Here is a 13,738-nt window from a genome sequence, read left to right as displayed (position 1 = left end):
AGAACAATAATTTAAATATTGGATCCATAATATTTATACGTTCCGTCACTCAGTGGATTAAATTCATCAGTGACTCATATCTCGCTCCTTTTGGGGTCCTCTTGAGTTTTAGTTTGTTTTCCCCGCATGAAGAAGGTTCCTGTGTGAGAGTCACATGTCTCTGAGCACTCCAGAGTCTTCCTCGCGCTCCAGAGTCTTCATCGCACTCCAGAGTCTTCCTCGTCTTCATCGCAGACGTTCGACTGACCGCACTTCATAAATAAACTGTCGTTGTTTCCCTCGGCGTCCGCATTGCCGATAGTGCTGAATCCAGCAGTAAGAGAGCAGCTTCTCATCCCCTAATGAGCAGCAGCAGCAGCACACACACACACACACACACACACACTCACACACACACACACACTCACACACACATTTAGACATGCAAACACATGACTGTTGAGCGTATTGATTCATTAATTCCTGGCTGCGTGACCCTGCGGTCTGAGTCGATGAGGACTGGACGAGCCCCCCCCCCCAAGTGGAAACACCAGACCTCAGAGACCTCAGAGACCTCAGAGACATCGTTCCAGCGCCGCCCACTTCCCCTGCTGATTCCATTTTAATGAGGTCGTTACGTTTCCGATTTTTCTCTCTTACACTTTAAAGTGTACGAGAGCCGGACGTCGTTTCTTTCCGATCTTTCACTCTCGGAGTGAAAACCCTCCAGCGGTTCGTGAGGACGTGTTGGGTTTCCTCTCCGGAGTCTCCGGGTAGATTAATAAACTGAAACTTCACTAATGTCTCACATCCACGTGGAGGTCGTGAGTCGCTAACAGGCCGGAGCCACGGAAACTACACAAACACAAAAGATCCAGGAAAACACACAAATGATCTGATTTCACTGCAACGTGGAGGAGGATGCATGATGTCATCACCTGCGGGTAGAACTCCCCGGCAACAGGGACATCATCACGTCATGAGATGGTGGTGGTGGTGAAAGTGGTAGAAGTGGAAGTGGTGGAGGTGATGGTGTTGTTTGTGATGGTGGTGGTGGAAGTGGTGGAAGTGAAAGTGGTGGTGGATGTGGAAGTGGAGGTGGAGGTGACAGGTGGTGGTAGAAGTGGAGTCGGTGGATGTGATGGTGGTGGTGGTGGAAGTGGAGGTGATGGTGGTGGAGGTGGTGGTGTATGTGGAAGTGGAGTTGGTAGAAGTGGTGGAAGGTAAAGTGGTGGTGGATGTGGAAGTGGAGGTGGAGGTGACGGTGGTGGTAGAAGTGGAGTCGGTGGATGTGATGGTGGTGGTGGTGGTGGTGGTGGATGTGGAGGTGCAGGTTGTGGAGGTGGATGTGGAAGTGGAGTTGGTGGAAGTGGTGGAAGGTAAAGTGGATGTGGAAGTGGAAGTGGTGGTGCAAGTAATGGTGGTGGTGAAAGTGGTGAAAGTGGAGGTGATGTGGCTCTGTCCCTGTGTGTGTGTGTGTGTGTTCAAGTTCACCACTTATTAAAACACGTTTTATCTTTTAATGCATTTGTTAAAGCAACTTTTATCATCAAATCTTCAGTAAAGAAAAACAAATAAACGCTGACTCCTCCTGATGCTATCCGGTTCCATCCGGTTCCATCCGGTTCCTGGTCTCAGTGAACAGAAGCACCTGAGAACAGATTGTTAACAGAAGTTCTGTCAACATGAAGATATGAATGTAGAGCGGGGAACGGATCTGATCCCCTCGATACTCTTTACTCTATACGATACTCTGCTTCAGATTACGTCTCAATTCCTTTATTAACTTAAAAATAATGAACCAAACACAATCTTTTAAGTCGATAATCAATAGAGTTTCCAAGAATTACAGTTTGATTATGTATTGTTCTTGTTTGTTGTGGTATTATATAATATTATAGTATCTTAGATGAATAAACATAACTCCCTCTAGCACCGAGAGCATCACACCTCCTCCAGAAGATTAGCATTTAAATGAACTGTAAACACCAGATTTACATAATTGTAACCAGTGTGTTATATGTTATATATATATATATATATGAATATAAATATATATATACATATACATGTATATCAGTATATACACACACATATATATGAATATAAATATATATACACATATATAAATGTATATAAATATATACACACAAATATATATATATACATATATAAATATACATATATATAAATACATTTTAAAAATATTTATATATAAATATATATATATATATGAATATATATCAAAATATGAATATATACATATATAAATATATATACAGAAATATTAATATATACTGTATATATATAAATAACATATATATATATATATATAAATATAAATGTATATATATAATTAAAATAAATAATATATATATGTTTATATATATATATATATAAATATATATATATATTCCAATTCCAACACACTGGTTACAATTATGTCAGTCTGCTTGTGTTACGTTTTCATCTGTCCCCCTAAAACACGGTCCAGAGTCCCAAGTTCTAAATTGATCTGTCACATGTTGAGTGATAACGGTGAGGTCAGCCTCAGGTCAGCCACAGAGCTACAGGAGAGAGAGACATTACAAGAAGAACAAGAAGAAGAAGAAGAAGAAGAAGAAGAAGAAGAAGAAGAAGAAGAAGAGGTAGACAGTCGTCTCATTAAAATTAATTGTTTGGTGAAACGTTGAAAGTTTTTTGGCCGACGATTCTCCGTTCAATTTGTAATTTGGACACTTTCCAGTTCGTCTTCCTGCTCCTGCGATCGATTACGGTGACACGCAAAGAGCCCGAGGTGTATCACTCTCACCAGAGAGAGTGTGTGTGTGTGTGTGTGTGTGTGTGTGTGAGAGCTGCTGCCTCAGTAGTAATGAATGTCGAGAGGCGTGCGTTAATAAATTAGCCGCGCGTGTGTTTTACCTTCTTAATGCTTCGGAGGCAAATCACAGCCTCTTTAAAGCGTTTCACTTAGCGCAGCTTATGAGTGCGTTTCATAAAACATGGCACACTACACACACTTATTCACGGCATACATCTATCACCCTCTCCTTTCTCCTTCCTGGCCTCCCTCCTCTGCCACATGTTCCTCCTGCTGCTCCGCGCTTTGTCTCCGCAACTAATTCGATAAACAAATAGACATTTAAATGTTATAATCACGAGTAATTTTTAACGTCCCTGTTATATTGCCGCTCTCGGTCCACTAAGGGTGTCACTTCTTTTTTTTAAAGCTAGTCCGATCACCTTTCTGTTGGTGTCGACTTTGGCGGCCCCTGTGGACAACCGGCAGTACTGCATCCGAGCATCAGAGTGCAGAATTGTTCTGCCCTGGTCCTGGATCTCCAGCAGCGTGGTTATCCACACACAGAAAAATAATGGTTCTTAAATGGTTCTTTAAAGGTTTTGTGGTTCTACGAAGAACCATCACCTACTGAAGAACCATTTTTTTGTTTGAGGGACCTTTATAGGTTCTTTGAAGAACTCTTTAAGGAAATGGTTCTTAAAGAACCCTGGTTTGAAAGGTTCTTTGTGGAGCCAGATATGGTTCTTCTATAGCATCACTGAAGAACCATGTTCGGTTCCATGGTACTTAAATGGTTCTTTAAAAAGGCTTTGTGGTTCTACGAAGAAGCATGAAGAACCATTTTTTGGTCTGAGGCACCTTTATAGGTTCTTTGAAGAACTATTTGAGGAAATGGTTCTTTAAAGAACCCTGGTTTAAAAGGTTCTATGGGGAACCAGAACCAGTTATTGAGAAAAGGCCAACATCAAGGGTCTTGATTACTTACGTGGGTCATATAGACATTAGTTTAATAAAGTGTGTCTGTCAGTGAGTTACTCATCTGAAAGGCAGAGACTCATTCACCGGCGAACGGAACTGCTCTGCTTTCCGTTAGCCGGAGGCTACAACACCACACATGTCCCGACTCTGTGCCGAGCACGGCTTCTAGAAATAGAAAAAAAGAAGTAGAAATAGACATCAGACATGTTGGTCCAACCAGCAGGAAGCCCATGTTGAGGCTCCAGAACAGATTTTATTAGTATTAGTATTTTATTTTAGAGCTCGGGTTCAGAGACGGCCGTGACCCTTCGGTGTGATGACATCACCAGAGGGCATCTCGTCCTCTTTGAGTAGCTGTTCACACACTCTGGTTGCTATGCAGATATTGTCCAAATATTGTTTTAATATATTCTTTTAAACAGTATGTTACTTGTCAAACATTAACTTTTTAAAAATAGGAAATACGAAAAAAGCTAATCACCATCGCCGTAGCAATTTATGGCATGGCATTCGTCACCTTTGACCTTCTAAACTAAGGTTGCACCATCTTGAAACCCCTCCTCCTCCTCTCTCCTTCCTCTTTCCTTCCTCCCTTATACGTCCCTCCTTCTTCAGAAGTGCCCCCCCCCCCCCCCCGCTCATGGATCCTGAAGGTCAGCTCCTGGTGAGCGATCTCCCTTTCTGCTGATCATGCCAAAAACGCTGGATCAGAGTGGACGACGTCCATAAACCAAACCGGGAATGACAGGTGTCGCTGCCCCCCCCCCCCCCCACACACACACTTTTCCTTTTTCCCCTTTTTCTGTTTTCCGTTCTTCTCCCTCTTTTTCTTTCCTTCGCCGCCCGTTTCGGTGCTGATTTATGGTTTATTGTTCCTTGTCGTGTTTTTCAAGGTCGCCACTAACGCCGGCCAAACTAGACCCTGTGGGGGGGGGGGCATCTTTTCAGCGTACACCTGCCAGGGAGGCTCCGTCACACAGCTCCTTCCGTGCCAGGGAAGAGGCTAAAAAAAGGAGGCGGCCCCCACTGAGTGTCCCAAACTACACCCTGAGAGGTGACGCCGATCGATGCGAACGACGTCAGGGGTCAGGGGTCGCACCCCCCGAGCGGGGCCTTACAGGGGGATCGCCGTCGCCGGACTTTACACTTTTTCTCTCTACTTTCTAATTATGAAACCCAGATTTCTTTTGTGTCGGTGTGACATCGTCTCCGGGAGAGAGGGAGGACGTGGAGCGCTGCAGGGGGGAGGAAGGCGTGCTCACTGCGGCAGACGTGGTTCCTCCCTGAACGGTAGTCGGGGAAGGAAGGAACCATCTCGTGGTCCCGGGGGAGTCGCAGACTTCCAAATAGAAATTAGCAGGACGCTACCTCGGCAGTATAGATGTCTCTACGCTGGTGGGGAGAAACTGGGAGGAGGGAAAAAGCTGGGCTCAATTAGCTGAGACTTTACCTCAGTGCATGTGTGTGTGTGTGTGTGTGTGTGTGTGTGTGTGTGTGTGTGTGTGTGTGTGTGTGTGTGTGTGTGTGTGTGTGTGTGTGTGTGTGTGTGTGTGTGTGTGTGTGTGTATGTGTGTGTGTGTATGTGTGTGTGTGTGGTGGCGTCCTGCTTCCAAGGGATCTCGGTGGTTTCCTGGATCTCTCTGCTGCTAAATGGAACCTGTCAGGGCATTAACATCCGTGATGGGATTGTCTTTGCGCCAGTATGTGTGTGTGTGTGTGTGTGTGTGTTTGTGTGTGTGTGTGTGTGTGTGTGTGAGTGTGTGTGTGTGTCAGACTCCACCCAGACATGCATACAAATGTCCATTGCGGGCTTGCATCGCTGCAGAGAGCTGTGTGATAGAGTGTGCACGCTCATGAGAGTGTGTGAGTGCACGAGGTGGACGTCACATGACGCACACAGGCGTTAACCTCCGGTTCTGCCGAGGGGAAACATCAATTCTCTCCTCTGACCACCAGGGGTTGACTCCTCTGGTTGTATAGAAGTCTATGCTTCATGTGTTGAAGCTGCATTCTCTCTCCTGACCACCAGAAGTGACTCCTCTGGTTGTATAGAAGTCTATGCTTTATGTGTTAAAGCAGCATTCTATCGACTGACCACCAGGGGGCGACTCCTCTGGTTGTATAGAAGTCTATGTTTCATGTGTTAAAGCAACATTCTCTCTACTGACCACCAGGGGGCGACTCCTCTGGTTGTATAGAAGTCTATGCTTTATGTGTTAAAGCAGCATTCTCTCTCCTGACCACCAGGGGGCGACTCCTCTGGTTGTATAGAAGTCTATGCTTTATGCGTTAAAGCAGCATTCTCTCTCCTGACCACCAGGGGGCGACTCCTCTGGTTGTATAGAAGTCTATGCTTTATGTGTTAAAGCAGCATTCTCTCTCCTGACCACCAGGGGGCGACTCCTCTGGTTGTATAGAAGTCTATGTTTCATGTGTTAAAGCAACATTCTCTCTACTGACCACCAGGGGGCGACTCCTCTGGTTGTATAGAAGTCTATGCTTTATGTGTTAAAGCAGCATTCTCTCTACTGACCACCAGGGGGCGACTCCTCTGGTTGTATAGAAGTCTATGCTTCATGTGTTGAAGCTGCATTCTCTCTCCTGACCACCAGAAGCGACTCCTGTGGTTTTATAGAAGTCTATGCTTTATGTGTTAAAGCAGCATTCTCTCTACTGACCACCAGGGGGCGACTCCTCTGGTTGTATAGAAGTCTATGTTTCATGTGTTAAAGTGACATTCTCTCTACTGACCACCAGGGGGCGACTCATCTGGTTGTATAGAAGTCTATGCTTTATGTGTTAAAGCAGCATTCTCTCTACTGACCACCAGGGGGCGACTCCTCTGGTTGTATAGAAGTCTATGTTTCATGTGTTAAAGCAACATTCTCTCTCCTGACCACCAGGGGGCTCCTCTGGTTGTATAGAAGTCTATGCTTCATGTGTTAAAGCTGCATTCTCTCTACTGACCACCAGGGGGCTCCTCTGGTTGTATAGAAGTCTATATAGTGACTCTACTTCTCTCTTGATTTATTCCCTCAGTAAACATTGTAAACATGAGTTTATGTCTCAGTCTCTAGTTTCAAGTCTTCTTCTATACAGCATGATGTCATCATTTAGTAAATAATGCTCTATTTCTAGTCAAATAAACCATAAAGTGCAGTATGCTTTAGGGGAGGGGCTTGCTGTGATTGACAGGTGAATATGTAACTTCTGTCTTTTTCTCTTTTTCATTTTTCTTCTAAATTACATTTGGACACATCATGAAAACGTTATATATATTTTATATTATATCTCCTTATATATCAACCTCACTGTTCACATTCCCCAAGAACAGGCCCACCACAGCTGTATTTGATTCCTTCTAAAAGGTGCTGCAGCTGCCTCACATTAAAAAGTATTCACCTGGGGACCCACGCGGTGGTTCTTATTTCAAAGCACTTGCAAGAATCACAATACATTCGTCAACACAGCCAGTTTCACAATTTGCCATCACTGGATCAGTCGACAGGAAAAAAAATTGCTTGCGCCAAACTTTTATGCTAACGCAAAAACGTTGAAGGGCAACGCGTCTGCATTCGGTCCGATCGAGGCCCCTAAAGCATATCGAGGGACCCTCATCGACAGGAAGATCTTAGAGTGAGAAGTTTTTAACAATCCGTAAGGGTGGTGGACTGATCCAACAAACTTGGGACTTTCACCCAGCAGACCACTGTTCAGGTCCCCCTGTGAAATCAAAAGGTCATGTGATGTAACAATGTGTGCAAACCCCCTGCTGGTCTAATGCTGCGTTCACACCGAAAGATTTACTGGCGTGAGTTGACTCGATTATTTGTGGTTCATTCACATCAATCTCTTCATTTGCGCCTTAAAGGGGGCGGGGCTTATCGCTCTGGTTTTCCTCCGTGGAAACGGTTTCCATTACTGTCTTGTGATCGAGTAATATCTTTCCTTCAGTGCCTTGAGACTACCGTGCAAATTATGATCAAAGCATGAAATTTGGTGGAGTTGTTCTCCAGAGGTATTTGGTCAAACCTGCCCAATTGGCCATTTAAAAATCCAAGATAACGGCTATTTTTCAAGATGGCCGCCAATTGGGGTTCCAAAAATCAGTTTTCTTCATAAAACTATTTGTATTTCCCCGATTTGAATGATCTTGGTGTCTATTCTTATGTTTCTAAGTAATCTGGAGCTAGTCATGCTAATTTATTAGACTTGTGACCAAAATGTTGATACATTTTCAAATGTATCAACATTTTGGTGACCCATCTTAAAAAATAGCCGCCCTCTTGGATTTTTGAATGGCCAATCGGACTTTGTTTCAGGAAGTTTTGGTCGAGGAAACCAAGAAGCGTGAGGGTCCTTTTCTCATCCGGCCACTTCTTTACCTGAAGTCTTTACCCCAGATCTTCCGTCTATCTCTTCAGCCCTCTCCCTCTTCTTGTCATATTCCCTTCCTTTCGGTTCTTCTGATCTCGTTGCCTCCATTGACCTTCCCCCGTCACCCTCTACCCACTTGTTTCTCTTTAAAGTGTTCTTTTGGTTTTGGACCTATGGATGCCTCCTCTCCCTCCTCCCCTGTTCTAAATGTGAGTGAGAGCTGCTCTTCCGGAGCTTTCCAGGTCACACTCTCCCTGCAGACAAATCAACCTTCTGGCTTCCCTCTTTTCTTTCTCTTCCCAGCTTACCTTTGATACACTTTCATTCGGACTGAAAGTTTCTTTCGTTCTTTTTTTTCCATCTTTACTTTTAGCTCGATGGCTTGGCTCGGAATGAAAGGCACGTCGTCGAACGGATAAATCATTAGTGATGACATCATTGGCGAGGGGAGCCAAAGTAATAGTCATGCCAATGTCGCTATACTTAGAGGACAGCCTTCTATTTTTAGGAAACTTGGGAGCTTTGCGGCCATAAATTGAACAAGCGGATAAGTGTTATAAATGTGAGAATTGATTTTTCTTCTGTATTCAAGGAAACTTTTTAAATTGTATCAATTCCTTTTTTTGATGCTTTAGAAACAAAAAGGTCGTCCGATATTTACTTTCTCATTACGCATTTTAGTGCTTGACTGTTTTTCCTTACAGGGGTGGTACAAACGCATTAAAGCAGTTCACGAGATATGAGTTTAGAGATACTTCCAAACCCTCCTCGGCCCTGTGTGGGTTTGGTTTATGGCCTTCTGACGGTTATACCTAAAGTCGATGGGCACATCTATGAGTTACACTCTTTGTGACTCTTTACTGTTACGTTTTGTTTCCATACTCTCTGGAAAGAGAATAAATGCTGCAGCTCATGCTCAGAGCTCTTTTAAGTCTTCACATTGAGCTTCAGGGATATCTACTGAAAGGTACATGCTAACTATCTAGAGTAGATATTGTCTCTTAATACCACATTATATACAAATTAATACTACTGGCAGAAAAAAAGGACTCGTATTTTATTTGAGAAGTGTTGGCCCCTGTGATCAGTTCTTATGCATTGCCCCTCTAACTGTGCCCCACCCAGGGGTGTCGTGAGGCCTATTCTCGGGGGCTTCAGGTAGTTACAGAACGTGGCTGTCGATAGTTAACAATTGTTACCTGCTTACATTTAGCTTTACTCGGGGCAAATGAAAAGGAATAACTGTCTCCATTGAGCGAGAATGTGAACGAGCGAATTCGAAATAAAATACTCTTTGCATTAATATATATTATTATTGTATTTTTTCTATTGAATGGTATATTTGACACTGAACTACTTCATCTTTATCTCTGTGATAGTGTCCAAATGAGCAAATAAAAAATGTACCTCGAAAAACCCTTTCACAGGTGTGATGGAGAGATGTAAACTCATCCATAAGTAGAGAGAGAAGAGGAGAGAGGAGCTCAGTGTATCCTAAACGTCCCCCAGCAGCCTATCAGCCTACAGCAGCATCTCTAAGGAAGCACGTCGCACCGTGTTGCTATCTTTGACTTTGCAGCTGCTGCATTCCTCCGGTCGGCCCCCTTATTGACGGCTTAATTCAACAGCCGGGGACGGCTGTATCCAGCATTTAAACATCAGGGAAATACATAATTTCTTTATGGGGAAACCCGGCAGGCGCACCGACACCATCTGAGAGGAAGAGACCAAGAGCCTCGGGCAAAGTCTGTTTCAGTCTCTGAAACGGTGACGGCTGGTTCTGAGGAGCGATGACTTCACTGCCTCCAGATACCGTCCGTATGTTCGGCTTCCGCTGTGGACATCGAGCCGCGCTCCCAATGTCTGCCCGCGCCGCGCCGCTAACGTCTCCATCAACATCTGTGCAATCACACAGGACAGCTGTTGTCAATAACCTTGTTGATTGTTAATGCCTCAGTCTGCCTCAGGGCGGGCTTTATGAAATCGTTATGAAAAATGAGCCTTTTTTAGAAGGGTTAGGTTTCTAACCTAACCCCCTAACCCTAAACCCTAACCACTAAACCTAACCCCCTAACACTAACCCTAACCCTAACCCTTAACCCCTAACCCCCTAAACCTAACCCTATGAAAAAAAGGTAATTTTTTACAGCGTTTTTCCCGATGAAAAAACGGTCCTACCTGACCCTTTTTTGAGTATTTACCTGGTCCCCTCAGACACACTTAATGCCTCATCTGTGGACAACAACCCTATGCATTTGAATGATTTAATTTTGACTGATTACTCAAATAATTAGTCAACGTATAACCGAAGCGAGAGGGGTTTCCTGTCCAAATTTAGACCACGAAATGAATTCCATGCACAAGTCTTGGGAAGCGGCATTATTACCGCTGTCATATTTGGGGAAATATGTTCGCGCACACACACCGTGCAGATGTCACTTTGGAGCGTTACGGGCCAATTTGAATCTCCCCCCCGTGAGCCGTCCGGGTCCTCCTCCGAGTCGTACTTCATGATGATCGGCTTTCATCTCCACTCGTTAGATTCCTTGCTCAGCGGGGGGAGGATGCTGAATGTATTTGCATCGCCCGGTTCACCCGACAGATGAGACGAACACTCATGTGAGCTCATCTGCAAGCCGCAGACATTTCTCCCAAAATAAAAACTCCCTCTGACCTCCATTCGCGTGATTCATGGGAGATGTTTACGTCCACTTTCTGTACAGTTGGTTTCGTGTTCAATTTAATTGCCCATTACGCAGCCGAGAAAAATGTAGTTATTTTTGCCAGTCGCCTCTGGAGAAATCACCAAAAATACCCACAAGCCTCAGCCGAGCCTCTGTATCCTCTCACCTGCTGGAGGAAACACTTCATTCTGGGTTTTTTTTCGGGGGGGGGGGGGGGTTGTTTATCCCCGCTGTGCTCACTAATCTTTTCTTTTACGGCGGTAAAAATGTCACGATGCTTTGAGGGTTGATCAGGAGGCCGTCTGAAATGTATTCTCTACCACACTCGCTGTCGTTGAAGGTTACACTCGAGCAACTGAAGGGAAACCCAAATGTCAGGAGAGGAACAGGAAGTCCACCTCCATGGAAGTCTGGAGTCGGATGATGGGTGTTTGTTGGCTTCTGCATATCATATGGAGCTTAAGCGGCACAGTTCAGGGAGGAAGACTCTCTTGACACGGCGGGTCATGCATAAGTGTCTCACTCCACTACTCCCCGTGATTGCGCTACCAGCTGATCTGGGGAAGGGGCGTCCAATTTCAAGAGACCAATTAGATGGGGCACGATGTCTCTAAGCCAATCGCTACTGATCGAATTCGGAAAAAGTATCTCCTGATTGAAACATACATATGTGGACCAGTGACGACTCAACCGAGAACAGCAAGTTGAAGTCCTTGGAGAGTTCGGCAGGACCTTTTGTCTCCTTATAGCTTTGATCGGCAAACTGTTTAAAGGCTGCAGCGAGGAACCAAATGGCTGGTTAGGAATTAAATTTAATAATTACTAGATTGTATTTTAACTGGGAAAAGAAGTCGGCATTGAAGTTGACTTAGAAGTTGTCTTGGACTAGTGAACAAAGACTTGGTATTTGATTTCGACTTGTGACCTAAGACTTGAGATTTGGACCCTGAGGCTCATCTTGGACTCCAGTTCAAAGACTCGGGACTGGACTTGGACTTATGACCAAAGACTTGATATTTGGACTCCAGTTTAGAGACTTGGGATTTAACTTGGACTTGTGACAAAAGACTTGGGATTTGGACTCTAGACTCGTCTTGGAATAAAATTCAAAGCCTTGGGATTTGATTTGGACTTGTGACCAAAGACTTGACATTTGGACTCCAGTTCAGAGACTTGGGATTTGACTTGGACTTGTGACCTACGTATCTAAAGTTAGTATTCTCTTCATTGTAACGGCTCTCCTGATCTTGACATTGTCTCTTCACGTTGTCTCACGATGGGGTCGTGGTGAAAGGTCGGCCTCTTCTTTCTCTGACTTTCTCTGAAATGCACACATATGCAGACATTAATCTGCGGGTTGGCATGGTGACCGCGGCCCATCGGACTGACGGGCCTCGCTCTGTAAGAATCAATGGCTCAAGCCGAGATGTCAGGGAGGAGAAGCAGCATCAGCTGAAGTCAGCACTCTCGATGGCTGTGTTTGAAATATTAATATTAACACACTTTCAGACTTAGGATAAGGTCAGAACTGAGTAAGTGGTGCGTTCCACGGCATCGTATGTGAATTTTATGTCCTTGCGAAATGCCCCGGATGTAGACATTAGCAACATCTCCCCACCGCGGGGACTCATAAAGCATTTTATTATCTTAAGAACGAGACATGAGCTCACTGCGCATTCTCAACTGCCCCATAATGCATTGCGTCTGGGTGCCTTGAGACCAGCTGTCAGTCTTATGAGTATCTATCAGGATAAAAGTCCTTTAAGTTTTCATATGGTTTCATCCGAGAAAGTAGACGTTTACATTCCTGATATGTGGTCGGTCAAGGAATGAGCTACGATTTCCTTTTTAAGAGATTTGAGTGACTGTGAACTCATCTCTCTGTCACTAGCTTCCTCCTGTGTCCTCACACACACACACACACACACACACACAGCATTTCATAATCAGAAGCACTTGGACATGATTAGTTGGTCAGACGTACTCGTGGTTGAATACACTTATTGTACGTCGGTTTGGATATACAAGCGTCAGCTAAATGAAATGTAAAAAGTTAAACCCGCTCTGTGTTTTACTGCTCTTACAGTCAAGGTAATTAGTTTCAGTCTCCCTCTAGTGGCACTGAAGCCCTACTGCAGCCAACTGAGCGCTACTGAGCGCTATTAAACCCGAATGTTAAGTGGGATTTGTATGTATTCTTTAAATATTAGCACTATTCATACAAGACTTGACGAAGTGTAATTGGAAGAGCAAGAGGAGTGACAGTTAAACTGTTTTTTGGTATCACATCTAAAAAGAAACAAATGCATGTTTTGAGGAAAGACAAATTGATTGAGGAAAGCTGTGTTGAACTACCAACATGTCAGAATAAGTGAGAAGGACATGATCTGCACCGTATCCGTCCTGAGCCGGCAGGTCAGAACTATTTGTGTTTCCAACCTGCAGAGAGCATTAGCAGGTTGAATGCTGTCATGTCAGGTCTTCATATTCATGATGGATGCCCTGTTCCCCCTCCGGCTCCAGGCATGTAGACGGGGCTCAGTGGAATTCCTGCTATCTGCTATTCACAAGTCCTCCTTCTTTTTTTCACGAGATATCCATTTTCCACCTACACCCTTCGGTCCCACTGTACCTGTCATTGCACGGATCCATCCATCCCCATTATCCACCCTAATGTGGCAGATACCTGCCTGTTCTCAGAAGGCCCGAGGAGGAGATTTCTCTCTGATTGAGTGCAGCAGAAAGGTAGGGGTTGTGATATAATAAGACCTCTGTCATTCCTGCATACAAATATCACCGTCGTCAAGGCAACCTTTAATCGGTATGTCGTGCCGTGATTCGGAAAATTAAGACGTTTCTCGTAAAAGATCCGGAAGTAGTGGAGAAAATGTTACGATTTTGTGTGACCTTCGAGGTT

General features: G+C 44.5%; 2 long non-coding RNA genes across 2 annotated transcripts in view; one reads left to right on the top strand and one right to left on the bottom strand.

The window, feature by feature from the left end:
- The window catches only part of LOC130199319 (uncharacterized), a 33,244-nt gene that overhangs the window by 3,301 nt on the left and 16,205 nt on the right, over window positions 1-13,738 (top strand). The gene's annotated exons all lie outside the window — the stretch shown is intronic.
- LOC130199320 (uncharacterized) lies at window positions 1,486-4,199 on the bottom strand. The gene is made up of 2 exons (XR_008832804.1): window positions 3,015-4,199; window positions 1,486-1,630 (listed from the first exon to the last, which is right to left on the bottom strand). It is a non-coding gene; the product is annotated as an uncharacterized LOC130199320 (long non-coding RNA).

Source organism: Pseudoliparis swirei, chromosome 9, assembly GCF_029220125.1.
Source record: "Pseudoliparis swirei isolate HS2019 ecotype Mariana Trench chromosome 9, NWPU_hadal_v1, whole genome shotgun sequence".
NCBI classification, from domain to species: domain Eukaryota; kingdom Metazoa; phylum Chordata; class Actinopteri; order Perciformes; family Liparidae; genus Pseudoliparis; species Pseudoliparis swirei.
This window is presented reverse-complemented; position numbering and strand designations above follow the sequence as displayed.